This window comes from Vanessa atalanta, chromosome 21, assembly GCF_905147765.1.
Source record: "Vanessa atalanta chromosome 21, ilVanAtal1.2, whole genome shotgun sequence".
Classification (NCBI taxonomy): domain Eukaryota; kingdom Metazoa; phylum Arthropoda; class Insecta; order Lepidoptera; family Nymphalidae; genus Vanessa; species Vanessa atalanta.
Window position 1 is genome coordinate 8,072,449 of NC_061891.1, and position 20,751 is coordinate 8,093,199.

The 20,751-nt window shown below is 32.8% G+C and overlaps 1 protein-coding gene across 1 annotated transcript in view; it reads left to right on the forward strand.

Moving 5' to 3' along the window:
- The first annotated feature begins 4,474 nt into the window (after positions 1 to 4,474).
- Positions 4,475 to 20,751, forward strand: part of LOC125072462 (transcription factor SOX-6) — a 102,736-nt gene continuing 86,459 nt past the window's right edge. Inside the window, exon 1 of the mRNA XM_047683094.1 lies at positions 4,475 to 4,774. The gene's annotated coding sequence lies outside the window, so the exon portion shown is untranslated. The remainder of the gene's footprint in view (positions 4,775 to 20,751) is intronic.

The following is a 20,751-nucleotide window of genomic DNA, read 5'->3' on the forward strand; positions in this document are numbered from 1 at the left end:
GTGCGCTATTGTTGAATACAGCGCTCTGATTGGTCGAGGGGTACAATGGACCACGCCCTCTACACAATACCCTATTGTCAGCCACCAGACACCGCCCAGCAAACCTCTGTACTAGCTTATCTGCGTAAAATGGAATGATTCAGACAATGACGGGTTTTTAATTGTGTCCGTAACAGTCGATCGTAGACGTATTAATTATTGTTTTAATCACAACTGTGCACTACCTATTACATGCAGCCTAACAAGGCAAAGTAATTAAAAAACACAACATATTTATTTACAGCCTCATTTAACAAAAACCAATAAAGTATAACTACAACATAAAGTCATCTAGTGTAAATATTATAATCATAGAAATTAAATTGATCGATTTAAATTCAAATATGGAATGCGTAATTCCACAATGAAAACAACACATTGAACGCACATTAGTGTGCGTAACATTTTGCGTATTGACAGAGAATTACATTTCGAAGACCTATTCTTTATTTAAAAATGCATATTATTTCAAAATACGAATGCGATTCGGTATAAGAACTTATTAACGGAGTAAGTTTAAGAATCGATTAGTTAAACAGTGCTGTCTTCTTCTTACAAACGTCAAATCAATTATGACAGAAAGAGAGAAATCCGTTTACAAGCAAGTCCGTATAAATCCAAGTAAAGTTATCACCGTAAAGGCCGGGACACATTAGGGGACACAGGATGAAATCATTAAAAAATGTAAACATTACCTTAAGTGCCGTAAATGGGGACGATTTAGTTATTTCCCCGTAAAAGCCGTCATCAAAAAAACTAACTTCACTTATTTTTACTTAAAAGCGTCATTAAAAAACTAAGTAAAACGGTCATTTAGGTCCGGGCAATATCGGGAGAGAAAGATTAATGAAGTTAACGAGATATGGACCATTTGCGTTGCGTATATTTTTACCGGGATATAAATGCGATGCGGGAATGGAATTATGATATTTAAGTCCCGGGACGGCCTTTATCTTGTTAGTATTGCTTTTAAAACATACTTTTTATAAGTTAAAAAAATCTTCTTTCTTGCGTTCGATGAAATAAATGACATTAGAATCTGCTAGAACGGGTTAAATGTTTTTAAAATATAAATAGCGTATACTGACCGGAATTAACCCTTCCCAACTGAACACTACTGAGAATATATTATGACCAAAATTTATACCAGGAATAGCATACAACACAGTAACAGCCGGTAAATTTCCGACTGCTTGGCTAAGGCCTCCTCTCTCTTTGAGGAAAATTTTTGGAGCTTAGGTATTCACCCACGCTGATCCAATGCTGGTTTGTGGATACACATGTGACAGAATTTCGTTGAAATTTGACACGTGCAGGTTTCCTCACGACATTTTCTATCGTCGAGCACGAGATGAATTATAAACACAAACTAAGCACATGAAAATTCAGAAATAGTATATCTTATTAATTTTATCGGTTAGTATAGATATATCTACCTATGCTTTTATATGACTTACCTATTGAAAGTCAACTTAAAAAGTATTTATTTATCTCAGTATTCATAATAACAGTTTACAAATAGGTACGTTCGACCACGTTTTCAAAGTTTATGAGACACCGTGAACGTTAGGGTGTGAGGGTTAAATATATTATTATGGAAACGGAATCCTTAATAGAGTTTGAAACATCTACCGTATTTTCGTAAAACTTATCATCATTATATTTAGATTTCAGTCTCAGAGTCCAATCTATACTGATATTGTAAATGGGAAAGTAACTCTGTCTGTTTTTCACGGCTAAACCACTGAACCAAATTTGATAAAATTTAGTATGAAGCAAGCTTGAACCTTAAGGAAGATTATAGTTTTTTTACACTTAAGACTTACGTTACACCTATGAACAAGCTACAGCGATCCTTTATTTTGGTCTTTGATCTTACTACAGGTAAGTCATTATCCAGTAGGTACACCCCACTACTTAAGTTGTTATGTAATAAAAACAAACAATTGATTTTAAATTTCGAATGTTTTAATCTGTCAAGTTTTTCATCTGGGTCGATTTTAATTAGTTAACGGTAGGAAGTATCGCTTCAATACACACCCAAACACCTCCATAATTATATCAATAAACTTCTCGAAACGTCAGCACGGTATCAAAGGAGAGTAAACATCTTAATGTTATCTCGGGAAGTTCTGACTTATTACAAACAACGTCAAAAACCAATCAAGTAATAGCCCTGGGTCCGATAATCTCGACTAGGACAAAGAGTATAAGGGCGACCTGCAAAGATGTTGTAAAACAAGAACACTCGACGCTGTACTCTATAGTAAAATCATAACGAACGTTAATGATACGCTATTTTGTCGTGTTATATCCTTCAATGAAAAAAATATTGTAATGAATAACGCATGACTGATTTTGACTTTACCTAACAATTACCTTGATATTTTATCGTCTATGCTAAACACCATTTAGTTATGAGACGTTTTTTTGTAATGCCTTACTGAAAAGACTGCTGAACCGATAAACATAGAACTTATATCAAAAGATGTAGCGTTTTACAGAGTTGGTTATATAATATTGGATATAAGTAGCTAATTTTGCAGTTTCATTCGCTTTAAATTTAGACCATTCGCTTGTCAAGCGTGAATTTCATGAATGAATTAATTAAGAATTTACCATCATTATAGAACATATTATTACCAAACAAGAAATTTTATATACTGTATGAACTTAATATTATGATACGAAATTAAGAAGGTCGTATAAACACAGTTTAAAACGAACGTATAGCAGACAGAGGCAGATCGAAATCAAAAAGTTTCATTACTAAATACGCTATTCAGTGCACAAACAAAAAGCAATTCGCTGGAACCAGTATAATAAAGCCGGGGGGCGCCTCACACCCCTTTTAGATAATAACCCCCCGTTGGGGATGGGAGATACCCCGAGACATACATTCCTCCACGCCTGCGCTACGCCCTATATGGGTCACATTGTCCGCTTAGAGAAACATGAAAACTTGTAAAAAGAACCATATAAGAACACGATATACCTACCCACTCTATAAAGATACCTCTGTTTACTACACTTAATAACATAGGTAGGTATCTACAGATATTTGCTGATATTTACGGTTATTTGTTTGGAAGCGTTTCGTTAAATGAAGTTTGAAGAGCTATCAATTTCAGAGATTCAACTAATTACTTATCTATTTTATTTCTTAACTGATCTTTTGTATCAGCTATGGATATTAATTGGATAAAGGTGTGTTATTTCGATATTCTCGTTAAAATTGTATAATTCCAATTGTTTAAACGCATTATTTAGAGGGAAGTACCTAATATCAGCTACTGAGCTGAAACCGTATTAATTCTATTTTGGTCACTAACAACCATTTGACATTTTGAGGTTACCGCCCGGTCGCGGTGTTAATTAGAGATGTTTTTCAGATGACATAAGTGTAAGATGTTTCGGATACACACGGACAATACGGTATAACCTGAATGTACCTATAATAAGATGGTACTGTGAGAATGTATGTATGTATGTATTATTATTTGAAATTATAACTTGATTGTCCGCGATCTGTATCATGTCAAAATATCTGAAACCAGTTCGTACGTGTATCCGCAGGTTCCATTAAAAGAGCCGAGGATAATGCGCGACTTTTTATGAATGATATGCAAATGTATTGTATGGAAGCGACCGTGGCTAAAAATATTCGTCAGTGGCATCGTATTTCATCGGCGGAGCGGCTCCGATGGGAAAGTCCGTTGTCGCAACAACAATAGATCGCGCCAATCCTACAATCGCGCCGGCCGCACAATAGAACGTTTTCCTCTGGCCACGCCTCGCGGACACAATGCCAACACGCCCAGTTTCACAACTACTGTCGAAATAAAGAAAATTTTCTTCACAAATACAAATGTAAGAGCGATTGTATCGACTTTTTAAACGCCCTCGTAGATCGGGCGCACTCCCACCTGGGCCGCATTGTGGTGTGCGAATCGTTTCCACAATGCTCGGCTGTTCACCGCGCCACGCACACTGCACCGCGCGGCACACTCAAAGACGCTCACGGGGCGGGGCCTAGAGCGGGACGGAGCGTCGCCTAGCCGACCCGCACGCCCGGCGAGCGAGAGAGAACGTCTCGATACGCACACAATATCGTCCGCTAGAGAAGGACGGCCTCACGCTTTTGTATAGATACCGCGCTGTTATTCCGCATAGACAATTGATTTTAAACGCAGTTCTAAATAGAAGATGGGCACCCGTTCGGTCCTAGGATGTCCTCATGTCCTACGGATTGGCACGGCAGCATCAGAAGATGAGGTTCGTTTCTTATTTCCAGTGTGAGTTGCTGGAAGGACGGCATTGTTCGTAGGGCAGTGACATTAGGTCGGTGCGTCCTTGTCGCGCGGCGCGGGGCGGCGGTCATTGTAGCGCGCGCGTATTGTCGACGCGCTTCGATCTGGCAGCATTGTGTGTCGAACGCGCGCGATCGGTGGACGTGTCTCGCGTTCCGATATCGAATACGATCGCGATCATCACGAACTATCACCGTTTTGTGTTGGACAATACTTTTCGTTTTATTTTTTTCTGTGAGTGAGTTCGTTTCTGTGACTGTAAAGACTGGATTGTGAGGTAATAATGCCAAAGAATCGTTGTGATAGGACGATTTCACGTGTTTAATTTTAGTTTATTGTTAATTTTGTTTTGTCTATTTCGGTTTTGGTCGATGTTTTCTCTGATGTCTCAACAGGCGAGAGGAACAATGGTAACGCAAATGAAGGTAAATAATCATTTTATATTTTATGTCTTAAATTTAAATAAAATCATTTATATTATAAGATATACTACTAGGTATTACCCATATATGTAAATTTGAAAATATAAGATTGTGCTGTAGATTATTTATTTTTTAAATTATCAAATTATATTTTCATAACGTTCTATTTTCAAATAATTAACAATGACTTTAAGTTTTCGAAACAAAAATCGTATTCGTTTCTGTAAATTCAAAATAAAAAATCGTTCATAACTAATAACTTTATTTTAATTTAAATAAAAGATCTCAGGCTAACACAGTGATACTATTCTCGTACATCCTGGACAAAATATCATTAATCCTAATGATTTTAATAAATTATAATTTAAAATATGATAGGTGGTAATGTGGTAGGTAATTAAATCTTTTAAAATTAAAAAATGATTGGCTTATAATTAAATAAATAAAAAACTATTCATGAAGAGTATTGAAATTTCAAATAAAAATGTCAGTTTAAAATGGTTACATCAAGAAAATATAAACAGGTGAACTAAAAAGAATCATTGAAAATTTTTACTAATTGACTTTATCAAATTATAATACTCATTTAATCATAATTAAGTACCCACTAGCACAATATTTTATATTTTCTAAAACAATATTATACAATCAAAACTCAACAACGCTTAAACAAATTATTTTTGTAATATAATTTCTAATAGATTAGTTTCACACGATGTCTTAGTTTATTATACTTAAATCTACTTAAACCTAATTCTTAAAGCCTGTTAAATAGGTACTATTAGTAAGTTACATTGCGTTACATCAAAATGATACTTCTAAATAGCTACTCGTTAATAATCACCTGTCGTATTAAAACCGAAATAAGAATGTAATAAATTACTAATCTGTGCTTTTCGTTACGGTTTTGAATTTAACGCTTAAAAAAGGTTTTACTTAACGGTTTTAATTCCTAATAATAATCGGTTATTAATAGATATATATTATTGTTATTTTATTGAGTTTAGAAATTATTTGCAATATTTTTAAAGTTAGCAAAATAATATGCAAAAATGTATTTAGTATTATTTTTTGTTTCGCAAAAAATAATTAGAACCGCTTATAACTGGAATGAATCAGTTTTGAATGAATTTTTAGAACATTCATAAAGCTGCCTATTGGTAACGGTTACGGTACATATTAAAAGAACAGTCAAAGTGTCTTTCAACACAATTCATATAGATATTTTAGTGCTAAAGAAATATAGGTTATGATCTTATTAGCAAGTCCACAGCTGTTCCTGAGAATAATGAATAAGATTCTCTCACTACAAATGGGACTTGAAATTTCTTTGAAAAGCCAATTTACTTCCAACACTGTATTTTCCTTATAACATGTTTAATTTTATTGGCGACAATTGTTAATGGCGACCCGCGGCGTTTTGGCTTTAAGAATAATGCATATTACGGTATTGAATCGAGTTGACGTTGAAATTACAGCGTTTAAAATTTTAAATTAAGCAGCTTTAAATTAAAGTAAAAGGATATATTTGGTGGCATATTTTTACCGTGCGTTGCTCGCACCATTGTGCGTTTTTAGTATGAATATTTCCCAACAAAAACTTACGAAATACATCGTTAAATTGCTTATCGTTTACGATAGGATCTGTTTTGACATTATTGAAGCATTTATATTATTTAATTGTTAGTTTTCAACTTGTTTTAAGCCTTTTTATAAATAAGGTAAATATATTATAACAATTTTCACAATGCTAATATTTGAGGTGACTACTTACCATGCTTGGTCATTGGATAGCAATCAAACTGAATTAAAGCAGTATGATGGAATAAGTTCCAAACATATTACCTTACCAGGAGGAGACGAGACCACTCAGGGGCAATTTCTGGCTGTAACTTTAAACGAGTATGAGTCAAGGTAAGGTAGCTCTTTATAGAAACTGTTATTGTTAGTCTGTAATTACACTAGCTAACTCACCTATCAGTCCAAAATACTTGACCGAGAATTAAACTATCTTTGTATTCAACTCCGCGAAGATCTATTTATTTACTTTTGTTCCTACGAAATATAATCCAAATTATAGAACACATAGCATATATCTGTGGACATAAATTGATTTCTGTAGATGCAGTGTTAAGCTTAACTTTTAAATGATATTACAAGAACACTCTTATCAATAAGATTTCTACTAGATTATAACACTAGTAGACACATCACACGGATTAAAATGTAAGAATAACCCAAAAACATTTTTCTTAATTATCCTAATTTTTAAAAAATATATAAATACTTTTTGAATAAACCTCTATCTAAAACATTTTTAAAAGACAAATTGTTCATAAAACCAAGTAACCGATAACCCTTTCAATTATTCAAAATACTAATGACTTCTAATTTTATTTATGTCACCATAAAACTACGTTTCGACTTGTCTATTCTGACAAATTTCTTTAAATAGCTAGTATGGTGCATCGTTTATAGATTTACATAATAATCATTTGGATTATTGACACTTAAAAGTTGTGATTATAAAATAAATCACTTATTAACATATTAAATACGTTATGAGATTGGAAGTGTTTTCGATTTATTAAAACGGCCTGTGACAAGTTTTTATATATATACATAATATATTATAAATAAGCTTAAAAAAATGAACTATAATTTTTTTTTATTGACGATATGCCCACTGTTGCGTAATGTTTCATTTGTGGAATAAAATTGGCATAGATAAAATGCAGTGTTAAAAGAGAAATAAAAAAATAATATTTATTTAATTATCACAGTAATAGTTCATATTCTAAATTCAAAACACAAACAACTAATTAATAATCAAACATAAAACCATGCTTTTATTACTGCTACCGTTGTTCCGTGGTCATACCAAAAAAATTTCTGAGTTTTAATAACCTTATAAATTTCATTTTAATTTACTCTAAAGCAATATTATTCAATAAAATATAAAGTAAATAACTTTAAATTTATATTGTTCTTATAAATTGTTAAGAAGTTTGGTAATTTTCCACAATCCCGTCCCTAATAATTTATGCTACGTTCTCATTGGTTGATAAGTAGTTTAGTTTCTAAACGGTCAAAACCAAAGTATTAACGCAAAATTATTCTTCCAATATTTATTATAAATTCCTACAAAATGAAGAATTATTATCTTTTTCTTGGGATATTAAAATGTGTTCATGTCATATTATTGATATTAAACAAATTTAATATTAATATCAATTGTTTTTATAGAACCATTTTTCTTATTAACCAACAGGAAACTGTCTAGCATATTTATATTAAACAGTACCCGCAATGAAAACAGTCGTAAATTCAATCAAATATAAACCCTAACGTACGGACCGGATGCAATGGTTATTAAAGAAAAATTGTAACTATTTAACCAAACATATTACTAAATAGGTAACGTCAAAGATACGGTACGTAAACACGTAAAGATGTGGTAACTTTTAATAACCGATTTATGTACTTTTAAAAAATCGATAGGATGTGGTGTAGCCTTAAAGATTGTGACGATTAATTTAAACATTGTGGTCGGTTATGGCGTTTTAAAAGAGTTTACGATTCATGGTTTAATGAAGTAGGTACATGTGCTTCATTCAGGTTGACGACCGCTTATGAGTTTTAAGGAGTTATGCCATACGGAACATCCATAAAGTATTTAAGAGCTTTTTTAATATATATCTGTAATAATGTTCGTGTTTGCGATAGTTTTAATCTGATATAGGATCTGAATTCAGAGGTTAGTAATGTAGACTTCATACGATTGAACATTAGAACTAAACACTTTTAAATTTTTTTTTATAAAAAGTTTTAACTTTAATCTATTGCTTGCAAATATTTTTATAACCATCAAAATATAAAAACGACTGTATAATTATTTTAAGCAAAACATTTAAAGAAAGACAGACTCATCATTATGAATTTATTTACTTAATAAGTCACTCGATATTATTTTGAAAATAATGTCATTTGGTAATATCAATAAATTGAAAATTATTTCATTACCAATGTAGGTTTATGATGATACCATCTTAAAATGTAATAAGTGTTTCTACATACCTACTTATTCGATGTCCGTTTGATTTCGTCGAGTTTATTTATTAAAATGTATAGCTATAAAATTTGTACAGAACGGAATGATGATTTTATTAGTTGCCAATTTAAGACTCTTTGATTTCGTGTGTAGTATTTAGAAATAGATTAGATGTTTCGAGTCTGTCTGTTATTACTCACTATTAAAAATGTTGAGACTCGATGGTCGAGCTCACTAGTCGGAACGTGTGAATCTTTACTGAAAATTGCTGGTTAAAACCTAAGCTATGGATACTATTGGAGCAGCGTGTGGTGTAATGAAGTTAGGTTCAAAAAAGACCTTACTCGTCAAAAAGAAAGGTAGCGCCGCAGTGGAACATGAGCAGGCTTTTACTTATGATAACTATTTTTTTCTTTTTATTTAAACAAAATGTTTCATAATGCTCAAATGAGAATTACGTAGTAAATACTCAGGAAAGAACCATAACATGATCGAAGTTAAAACATATTTAAATTAATCGGACTATCTAATGAATATAAAATAGAGGCTTTTTTTTTAAATACACTAAATAAGCTTTATTAAAATAAATTGACTAAAGTAAATCTGTAAGACACAACACGACAAAACTAAATAGGTCGATCATGTAACGCGTTACCATTGTAAAATGTAATTCACGCAATCTTGCAGCGTTGTCGCCTCCCCGTCGATTTGCCCTCGCACTTTTTTTTTAAATAATTCCCAACACGTATGAACACGACGCTTCTTTGTTCGTCCCATTGTGAATAACATGTGTACGCAATAGAAATAATATCCTTACGATTATGAATAGTAGGTATAATCATATTATTTCCAGAATTTTACTGTAAAATACCCACTGTGTAGCTTTGTAAAAAAATGTATTAACCATTGTTAATTTACAATTTGATTAAGACATAATTTAAAACTATTTATTATAAGTATAAAATACTTTGCAGGTATAGTCAGTAGAATATCCTTTTTTTTAAATTATATTATTCAATAACATTTCAACATGCAAACGAGATTTATTCAGAATGAGCCTTGATTGGCCAATTATTGTCACGGTACTCCCGTAATTCGATTTCACACCCCTTTTAAAAGTTTACACTCATTTTCATACTAAATAAACTCCATTGCGCAATAACAATGGCCAGCCCTTCGATTCGAATCCTTTATTATTTGTCGATCTCGGAGACAACGGTGTTCCGTTTCTTTCAATGATCGAGACGAAATGTAAGTACCGTCTACAAAAAAAATTGTAACGGTGTAAGTTATAGCGTAGTTACGCCATTTTAGTGTTAACCGTAATATTGTATTTTCTTATTGAATCTGTTTAACAGTGTGAACATTTAACAATTAATATAATGTATATTAAAAATATTTTCCTTACCATTTTTATTATGTTGTTGTCGATACATAAAAAATAACGAAGCTAATGTGGACGAATATTATAGAGTTTTTTTTTTGTTTATATGTAGAGTAAACTCCGCAACGATTGATTCAATTCTAAAAAAAGCCCTGATAGAAAGTTACATTGGTCCCGAGTGCAGTATAAATTATGTAAGTATATTTATATGAAAAAATAATTTTCTTTATTAATAAACGGCATCCGTGGAAAGCCAGGCAAGGTCGCTCCTAGTTTGATAAAATTCGTATATTTACTTATTTCTCAATATTTTATAAACTTTAAATTAACCATAAGGAATTTTATTAGATAACTTTTTTACAACTATTAATAAATTACATTTAATTATAATAATATTATTATGTTATAAGACTATACCTACAATAGTTTCATTAGGTAGGTATTGTAGATAGGTATTATAGAATCAACGCGTTCGCCGGTGACTTGTTCCAAGGACGTTAAACTAGAAAGGGTCCCGTAGGTGTACTCGGTTCTTTTAACCCCTCTATTGTTTGCCATTGAACCCTTGGATTTAGCACGTGTTTTATTGTGCAATTACAGGACAATCATTGAAGGGCCAGCCAAGTGAATGTTAAGGAAGCGCTATTGTGTTACAAAGAAAGAGATCTAGAAAGTGACTTTGAATGGGGAGAAGTAAACATATATTTTTTTTGTATTTTTGTATTTTAAATAACAAATTATGAACTGCAGTTTAAATACCCATAAACATTGTCACACTATAAGAAATATTAACCATTCCTTACATATCTATTGAGCGCAATAGAGATGAAAGTAATGGTTAATATTTCTTATGGTAGCGACTAACCTTGGGAACTAAGACGTTACGTCTCTGGTCCCTGTAGTTACACTGTCTCAGTCACCATTTCAACCAGAACACAACAACAAGAAGTATTGCTGTTTAGGATGTCTGGTGAGTGGGTGGTACCTACTTACATGTGCCTGCGCAAAGAATTTACATACATAACTGATAACTTATCTCTCTTTTTCTGCCATCATTGATTTTCCATACGAAGGAAGATGACTGTATTACTTAAACAATGACACAATAACCCTTTATAAGTTAAGCTATGATGTATTGTTAAAAAAAGAAGATTTTAACTTGCATCTTTGTCTGCGAAGAGTCGACTTCAACCAATTGTCAAGTGCTCCAAGTTTACTTTAATACGTACGCGCATTTGTCTCCGAAACGTCACCGATAACATTAAACAGGATTTCATTTAACAAATCCTTTGTGATTAATCCAGTTATGTAATTATTTCAACGTTTACGAAACCTGCATCAAACGTGCCCTCTGAGCTTGTCTCTGGATTGTGAAAATAAAGAATTTCCTGTACCGACATACGAGTAGAGGAAACGTATTATAACACCTATACAATGAATACACGTGCTCCGTGCTCTGTGAGAAAAGGGTTCGAGATTCAGGTGCAGATCGATTTTTGAATTATATGATTCGATAACCGAATAGATGTTAGACAGAGACGGAAAATGTTGCCCAGGAGGCAACATTTTCCATCTCTGTCTAACTTTTTTTCACTCTAATGCTGTTTGAGATGGCGTTGTCTTATTTTATACCTATTTCATTAAAAAATGAAGTGGTAATTTATACTAGTTCTATATATGCGAAAGTAACCCTGCCTGTCTGTCTGTCACGCTTCCTCTTTGAATTTCTAAGAACATAGGCTACTTTTTCTACCTAATAGCTGACGATCAAACTTAAAGCGCCTGTTAAGCTGACAGACTGAAAAAAAACGAAACTGATCTTTTTGTTTAAAAACATAAAATGTTCATTATTTTGATACCTTTTCTAATAAAAAATATTTTTGGATGACTTATTTTTGATATAGTAATCTTGTGGTAAGTGGTCGTCGTTGCCCATAATACTGAGACGACGGGAAGTATTTAAATCACTCTTAAGCACTGTCAATACTACACCAACCATGGGTTCCAAGATGTCCCTCGTGGCTTACTCTAGTTCACTCGAAACCGAAACGTAACATTAAAAATTAATTGATTTCAGTGGTAACTTTTAGCTGACTTCGCTGGGAAAATTTGTTAAATTGGCATAGAAATATGTCGCATAATGGAGGCAGCTACACGAAAAAAAAAATCGAATTAAAAATGGATATTAGTTTAAGATTAATAGACTTTGGTCTATTTATCCGATTATCAAAAACTGATTATCTTCGTGAAGAAGATTTTTATACTATTATTTTATGCTGCACCACGAGAATTGGTATATATCTACGTACATTTAGGTATGTTCACTTGGTGATGGCGCTTTATGCAAGCCCGTCTGGGTACCCACTCATCAGATATTCTACCGCAAAACACGTTGAAGTCAAAGTAAGCCAGTGTAACTACATTCACAAGGAATGTAACATCTTAGTTTCCTAGGTTTACATTGATAGGCATTGGTGATTTAAGGAATGTTTTATATATTACAGTACCAATGTCCAGTCACCACTTAACGTCAGGTCTATTCGCCAGTCAGCCTAAAAAAAGGCCTAACGTCTACCAGGTTCTGTATATATCAAGTGAGGTTATAATAAAATCACAACCACAAAAAATTGGCATAACGAACCCGAATCGACATCGGATATTATTTCCCAGTAGTGTATGTGGGCTGATCCTTCATTCAACTAAAGGTATATAATTCGATTATGTTTCGTTTTGTTATCGTCCGCAATTCTCTATTGTTAATCTTCTTGTCTTCAAGCAAGATTGACTGATGTTTGAGTAAATCGTTTCGGATGCTAAAGGTTTACTTTTACTAAATGGGCATTATTTAATTGTATTCTAGAATGTTTCCATATTCTAATTTCAAATGCAATTGTGACGTATCGACAGGTTCTATATTTTTTCAAGCCTTGCTCATCAATACTAATATTATAAATACGAAAGTAACTCTGTCTGTCTGTTAATCTTTAACGGTTTTCACCCTTAATCGAATTTGATGTTCGGTACGAAGCTTGACTTTCTTATAACTAAAATCTACGCCCATCCGACTGAGTAAAAACGGGTGTCATTATTATATATCGAATATAAAATGAAGAACTAAATAGTTAGTATGAACTACTGTAGTAATGGATGTACTACAGCAATTACTTGACATACCGTATATATTACTTCTGTAACGTGATATGGTTCATTAGGGGGTTGGAGACAGGCTCTAAAATGTGGTATTAATTATAATACTAATTGAGAAGTATTTAGAGAATATTATGCATGAATGCAAGTCATGAAATCCTCTTTATGATTTAGTAAACATCTATTCCGTTTTAACAGACAGTTAAAAGAATCAACTGGTTTTCTATATATAGATACATATATATCTACTTTTTTTTCTTCTTTATTTAGCCGATCAGTTATAACTTGTAAAATACTGATACTGATACTGTATAGGTATGAAGCTGTCCAATCGTCGCGGTATCGTCCGTGGATGGTTATAGGGTTCTATTTTTTTTAATTCCATTGATCGTTTCCCTATTTTTCAGCCATTTAATGCCCAGTGAAGCGGGTAGGTAATAGCTAGTTCATAAATAAAAATATATGACTTTTATGTATCATATTAATGTCAATAAAGAATGACTAAGACTCGATGAGAATTTTAAATATGGAATTAAAAAATAATTTAACTTAAAATCAGCTTTTGTCTAAATTAGTTTTTTTTTTTTTATGATATAGATAGGCGACGAGCGAAGGGGCTACCCGATGGTAAGTGGTTACCACCGCCCATAGACATTGGCGCTGTAAGAATATTAACCATTCCTTACATCACCAATGCGTCACAAACCTTGGGAACTAAGATGTTGTGTCCCTTGTGGCTGTAGTTATACTGGGTCACTCACCTATCAAACCGGAACACAACACTGGGTACTGCTGTTTGGCGGTAGAATATCTGATGAGTGAGTGGTACCCCCCAGACGGGCTAGCACAAAACCCTACCACCAAGTAGAATATATATATATATATATATATAATAGTAGTTTTAGCAAGTTAAAAGCGTCAAAAAGAGAAAAATAAAAAAAAAACAACCCAATACATCGTGTCAGCTGATTCAGTCGACAACAAACGACTTTATTATTGTAACGTTTTCATAAAATTAACTATCGTAACTATCTTTATATTTATAATAAAGAGTTTTACGAGTTTCTACATCGAAATGACTAAAAATATATTTCATATTCACAGGATGCAGGACTAACGCGGCATTAGAACAATGTGTTATCGTTACTACGAAATATTTTTATAGATGTTTTATTAACGCACACTGAAGATTTTTGATGATCTAAGTTTAGTCATCGTGGAGCTTATGTTTTGATCTTACATCGCTGATTTTATGAAATATTGATCAGAGGGAAACTGAGGTGTTGACTTGCTTTTATTCTTTTCGTATATTACTTCGTCTCTTTGCTTAATCGATTCTAAGTCACTTTCGTCATTAGAATTGTTTTTTATATAAATGCTGGATTCATATAAATCAACAGTAATAGCTGTAATCGTAATTTCTATTTCCATACTCCAAAAAAATGTCTAAAGTCTCACTTCAAATTTTATGTCACATTTAAATATTTTTTTTTTATAATCAGTTGCTTATATTCTTCTATCTTTGTCTAACCAACTGTTTAGTACGATATCCGTGTTATAATTAATCTATTCTAAATCAATCTAAATACTAAAGCAATATGTCAATCGGTGTTTGTCCCGACCGCCATTTTTCCAATTACAAACAAACAGACGTCGTCGCTGGAACATGTTTACTTTTAACTGTCACTTATTTACCACCCGAGTCTATAATTAAGCCGGAATCACAAATATCTTTGTTTAGTTTCAAATCGGACATGTAGGCTAATTTAATGTTAGTGCCAAAATGTTTAATCCCGATTGACAGATGATTTTTTTTTTTTTATCAAATCTTTATTACTAATTTATATTTATTGTTTCAGGTAACTATTTTTCCAATCACAAAGGAATATTGTAAGTAATTTTTTAATGTTATTTTCTAGACAGTTCATTGAAGTTCAAGGTTACTTTATTTAAATAATGAACATAATAAATAATAAAACAATTTGCAATATAATTTCTTATCACTACTTATACTAAGCCTTAAGATATGCGTATTCGAGAACAGAGCTTAGTTCAAAATTAACAAGCTGAATGTATTCCAAAATCAAACCGCATTAATTAGACTCCATATTGAATTACGGATGGCGCCTTTCGGGCAAACATCACAAAGACATTTTGTCTCTGGTCAAGTGTTACCAGACGTCTGCCCAGCCATAGACAATAATATCTTTGTAGCAACGGCTGGCCGCATAAAGCCCATTGTGGCCGAATCAATTAAACCATAATGTGGCCATTGTGAAATGTGCGCGTAACATTGTCTTAATGTATCTCACTCGTGTATCGTAAAATAATTTTTATAGTTCTATTTATGGCTGAACTGAATTTATTGGTCAGATAAGTTACAGTAGCTTTTCGGTTTAGAATTACTTATTCAGTTGCAGCGCCTGCACGATTTATCGGTTTCGCTTTGGCCGTAAAAAGCACAACGATAATGCTTCAGCCAATGACGTATTCGAGTTATTTTAGTAAATTACCTGACGTTCAATTAAGTGGAATGCAAACAGCGGCTTAACGTCACCTGTTGATAGTGACATTACGAAAAGATCAATGCCATATCCAATTCCACTTAAACCGCCAATGGTGGACATCAAAGTCAAAGAAAAGTACATTGACTCCGTTTTAGAAATTAGAATCCAAAAACATGTATTATAATGGACGCTCGAGATATGAGAAACTTTGAAGAGGCAGTCATTATTGTGGAGTAACCTAAAACCGACACATGTGTCACATATCGTCCAGGATTGCGATGCCATATGTGAAATGAAAAAAAGACGAAAATCTGTTGTCACTACTCCCTAAGGTACGAACAATGCCGCTTTTAAATCAAGTGCATCTCAACAAATTAAATTAGACTCTAAATCGTCGTCGTTAAAACATTAAATCGAATGAACGTACTGGGAATTATGGACGATTTCACAGGAACACGTCTCGTTTAGAGACGATTTTTTGTACAACCTTCCGTAACCTTTAGCCTGTGACATGGATTGTGGATTAGGCATATTGTTGACCTTTTTGCTTCCATTTTAGTTGCACGTGGTTTTAATTTTTTGTTAAGAGACGTCGCAAAGGGTCTTTTGTTTTTATTAAAGATTGTACAAGAATTTGCATGTGTTTGTTGAAATAACAGCAGTTTGTGAGGATGTCATTTGCGAATGTCAATTTATTTTCTCTTTAAATTCTTAGGTTGTCTGCGTAGTCGCGGTCGGAGATAAAGAATTAGATTTATTGAACGGCGACGTTTTCTTGTTGTAATGTCAGCGGAAGTTCTAATATTGGAGTATCGCGTTCAGCCATGGAGGCCGTTGACAAAATTAATGTTTTATTATGAAACAATGAACAGAATGGTGTTTCTGATAAATAATGCGTTGCGGCCCGAGAGAAAGATGTCCCGGGCAATAATGGCGACATCGGTCTACCGCTGACTGCTGAGATGTAAACTAAAACACGTGTTACTCAGCTAATAAATGACATTACAGACAATGCTTGAAAGGATTCCGGCGATGATTTTAACACGAACATATCCATTATCATAATTTAATGTCAGCAATTAATTTATATAAGTAGGTGCTATATTGTAATATGAATAGATTAAATAGGACACGCAATCAGATAATTTAGCTGAATAACCAAATGCAAGCTTATTTTTTTTGTGAGAAATTACGAGAAAACTATCTCGGTACGATAATTTAGAATAAGGATTTTAAACAAGTTTGAATTCAAAGTCGAATATTAAATTAATACGATCCAAATTCTAAGCTAATTGGGTGTGAAGCACTCGCGTGTTCTAGGAATCATACCCATATCGGAGAATGTCTCAGATTTATGGGCAAATCTCTAAGATGTGTTACGAATAAAAATAATAGAATTGTCGTGTCTAATAATATATCGGCCGTTTCCGTTCGGCTTTTAGTTTATTTTGGTTTAGACGCGAATATTATAACTCTCATTCACGAGAGCTAAGCGCAAGATTTTAATATTAATTCTCGAACAATAATTGTTGTTATTGCATACCGAACTTCTAATTAATATTATATTATAATTTGCTTTATTGTTCTGGTTTGTTGTGAATTTTATATTCCTCTGTTAACACAATACTTTTGCTCGTTTTGATTCATGGTTTACATTATTTTTATAAGCTAAATTATTAATAAATTCAATTTTAATTTTAATTGTTTCTGAATAATATGATTATCTATTTGTTTAATGTTATGTTTTAAAATACCAGTTGATATTCTTACATCATATTGAATTTATATCAATTTTAAAATTAAAAATTGTGTTTTGATTGTTTTGTTTATATATAAATTTGTCTTTTATTCCATAATAAACTCTCTTATAAATAATTTCATCAAAAATTTTTGTCTTTTTATACTAAGAGCAAAATTTGAAAAAAAAAAAAACAAAATATAAGAATCTTGTTTCAGGCTGAATAAATCATGCAGTAACAAGACAAAGTGTCGGCTAAAAATAGAAATATCTCTGATGTAAACAATAATTCATAAAAAAATATAAGTTAAGGCTATCTCTTAGAAATTATTCATCTGATTTCGTAATAGACAGTGATTAATTAATATTTATTTTATTTTTTTTTATTTGAATATGTAACATGATATTATGTGAGAGATATAAATTGCTACATTCAATAAGTCCTGATCGAATTTCGGCAACGTCAGTCATCTTGAAGACAGTCCTATGAAAAATAGATATCGCGGTGTTTGAGGATCTGCCCAAAACCAGGGTTGCAACTTTAATTTCCTTGGCATTAACTATGACGCATGGTTGACATTTTTAATGGCGTCAATATGTATGGCGCAGTGGTACCACTTACCATCAATTGGTCTATCAACGGTATATAAAAATGGAAAATAAAATGATACCTGATTTTTCTTGATACGTTTCCACCAAATAACAATTATGTTCATTTTAAATCAATTTGTTAGTTAGTTTGTATGTATGTCTGACACACAATTCTAGCTATACTTAACATATGCATATATCTGATAAGTTGTGACTAGCTTTATCAATAATATCGTCAGATTTGAAAATGCAGCATTAAAACGCCAGTTTCATCTCTTGTGATTCTTGATAACTTTATGGAAACTAACGTATTTTATCGGCTTAGAAATTAACCAGTAGGCGTAATAAAAACTTCATCCTCTAAGAATATAGACACTTTCGCCACTGAAGCGAGATCCACTTCTGTTTTATTGTTGGAGCAATATTTTATGACTGGATTGTGTACAGATTTAGATTATAATGGCGCCTTCTCTCTTACAAAACATCGAATCGTTCGAAACAATTAATTTATATTAAATATCTAAGATCAGTTATAACTTGTATACTCGATGTGGCCCAGTGGTTAAAAAACGAGAATTTTAACCGAAGATTGCTCAGTAGGGAAGGAAAATTTCGCGAAGAAACATTTAGGTACCGAGTGAAAATCTGCCACAGGTAGGTAAACTGTAAGACTTACCTTATTGTTTTAAAGCTTGTTGGTATATAAAATAACATTATTGTTTTATATGGGATATCCATTCGATCACTCCACTATTCCTAATCGTAGTGCAATCGAATTAAATCTGTCTTAGGTTAGGTTAGCTTATCTGTTTTGCGAAGCGACCTAACATACCTAGCAATGAACATTAGAGGTTTTGCACGAATTTAATTGTAATCAGATTTTCTCACTTCTAATAATATTTGTAGCGATCATAACGTACATATCGTATTATTATGTAGGTACATTATGTGAAATCATCTTTAGTTTTGAAGTCGGACATGCGCACTTCATGAGTAGTATTCAATCACACGACTGTTCTGCTATCTCTGAGATTATAATGAAACTTTTATAGCTTCGTTGCTTGTGTTCCTAAAGAGAATAATTTTATTTCTTCATGAAATGAAATGACTTACAAAACATTGGTATTCAATATTATCTGAATCAATTACTATTATAATAATAAAAAAATTACGTCATACGTTTGCCCTACGTCATTAGCTTCTGTTAGTCATGTAAATAATTGTAATATAGTTCTTGTATTATCTTATTCGCACTTAAATATTACAAGCAAACAAATTTGACGTTCTGTCTATTCAAGTTCGCTTAAACACTAATTAATACCCGATCGTCTATTCAAACGCTCATCTCGAAGTTATATTTATTAGGCATATATTTTATTAACAACTATTCAAGAAGTTACGCGCGATTTATTTGACATCCATTATTAATTTATTGTCGTTAAAGCATCGAAACGAACGGGGACCAACTAAATATAATGACGATGTAGATTCCGAATAAAAAACTAATAAATAAGCTTACACAACAATGACTATTGTGCTGCCGGTAGCAATCATTAGTATTGATGACGCAAATATTACAAATTTCAAAACAGACTATGAAAAAACATTAAGAGCCAATCAAGAGGCTGGGGCTCACAATGTGTTGTCCATTAAAGAAGATGTATACAAGTCGTGTAGTGTAATAAAGGGGGGAGCGGACAAAGGTGGTAAGGAACGTAATGATTCGGAAGAGAGTGGATGTACGGTGTTGTGAATGTGAGGAACGAAGCATGAATATTACAGGCGAGGCTCAATCGCAGCCGCTCCTTTGTGTCGGACAATGTGAAACGGTCAAGGACTTGATTGCGATAACAAAGGGTTGTGAGGCGTGGTAAAAAATACCACCGCCGAATTCAAATTTTGATTTACGTTGATTTATTAATGCAAGATAACCTCAAATCTCACGAGAACAATATTCAATTCGAGCGTAGAATTATGGCGATGGAGGATGACTCAGAAATCGTTCATATTTAAAAAAGAAAACTACACATACAATTGAAGTGGATTTAATTTATCGAAATTCGAGTCTGCCAGCTGATATTCATACATTTGCAAGACATTGTAGTTTATACTAAAATTAAGTGTTTCAATATAATGCGAAATCTGCTTTGTATAAACCTGACTCACACGGTCGCTTAGAGCATTGAACGCGAGTTTAGAAGCATCAAAGTGAGATCAACGTGAATAAAGGCATCGAAGCTGGACGAGGCAAAGGGGTAGCACAATGTCGGCGAGGTCCAAACAAAAACTGACAACACAATACGGAGTGGTCTAACAACAGTGGCCGCTCATAAATCAACCTCTGACAAAAGTAACAATGGTATTGAGGGTACCTTATAAGAGATCTTAGCATTGTGTTTATTCTTTGATGTTCACTAATAAAACCTTTGATTAATATCGTATAGACGGAACCAGTTGGTATGCAAATAATAGGTACAAAAGACGGAATTCCTCAGTAGTCGTAACACACGTGCTTGGGTGTGGACAAAGGAGCTAACGCTACATCTCACTCACAATTCTTTT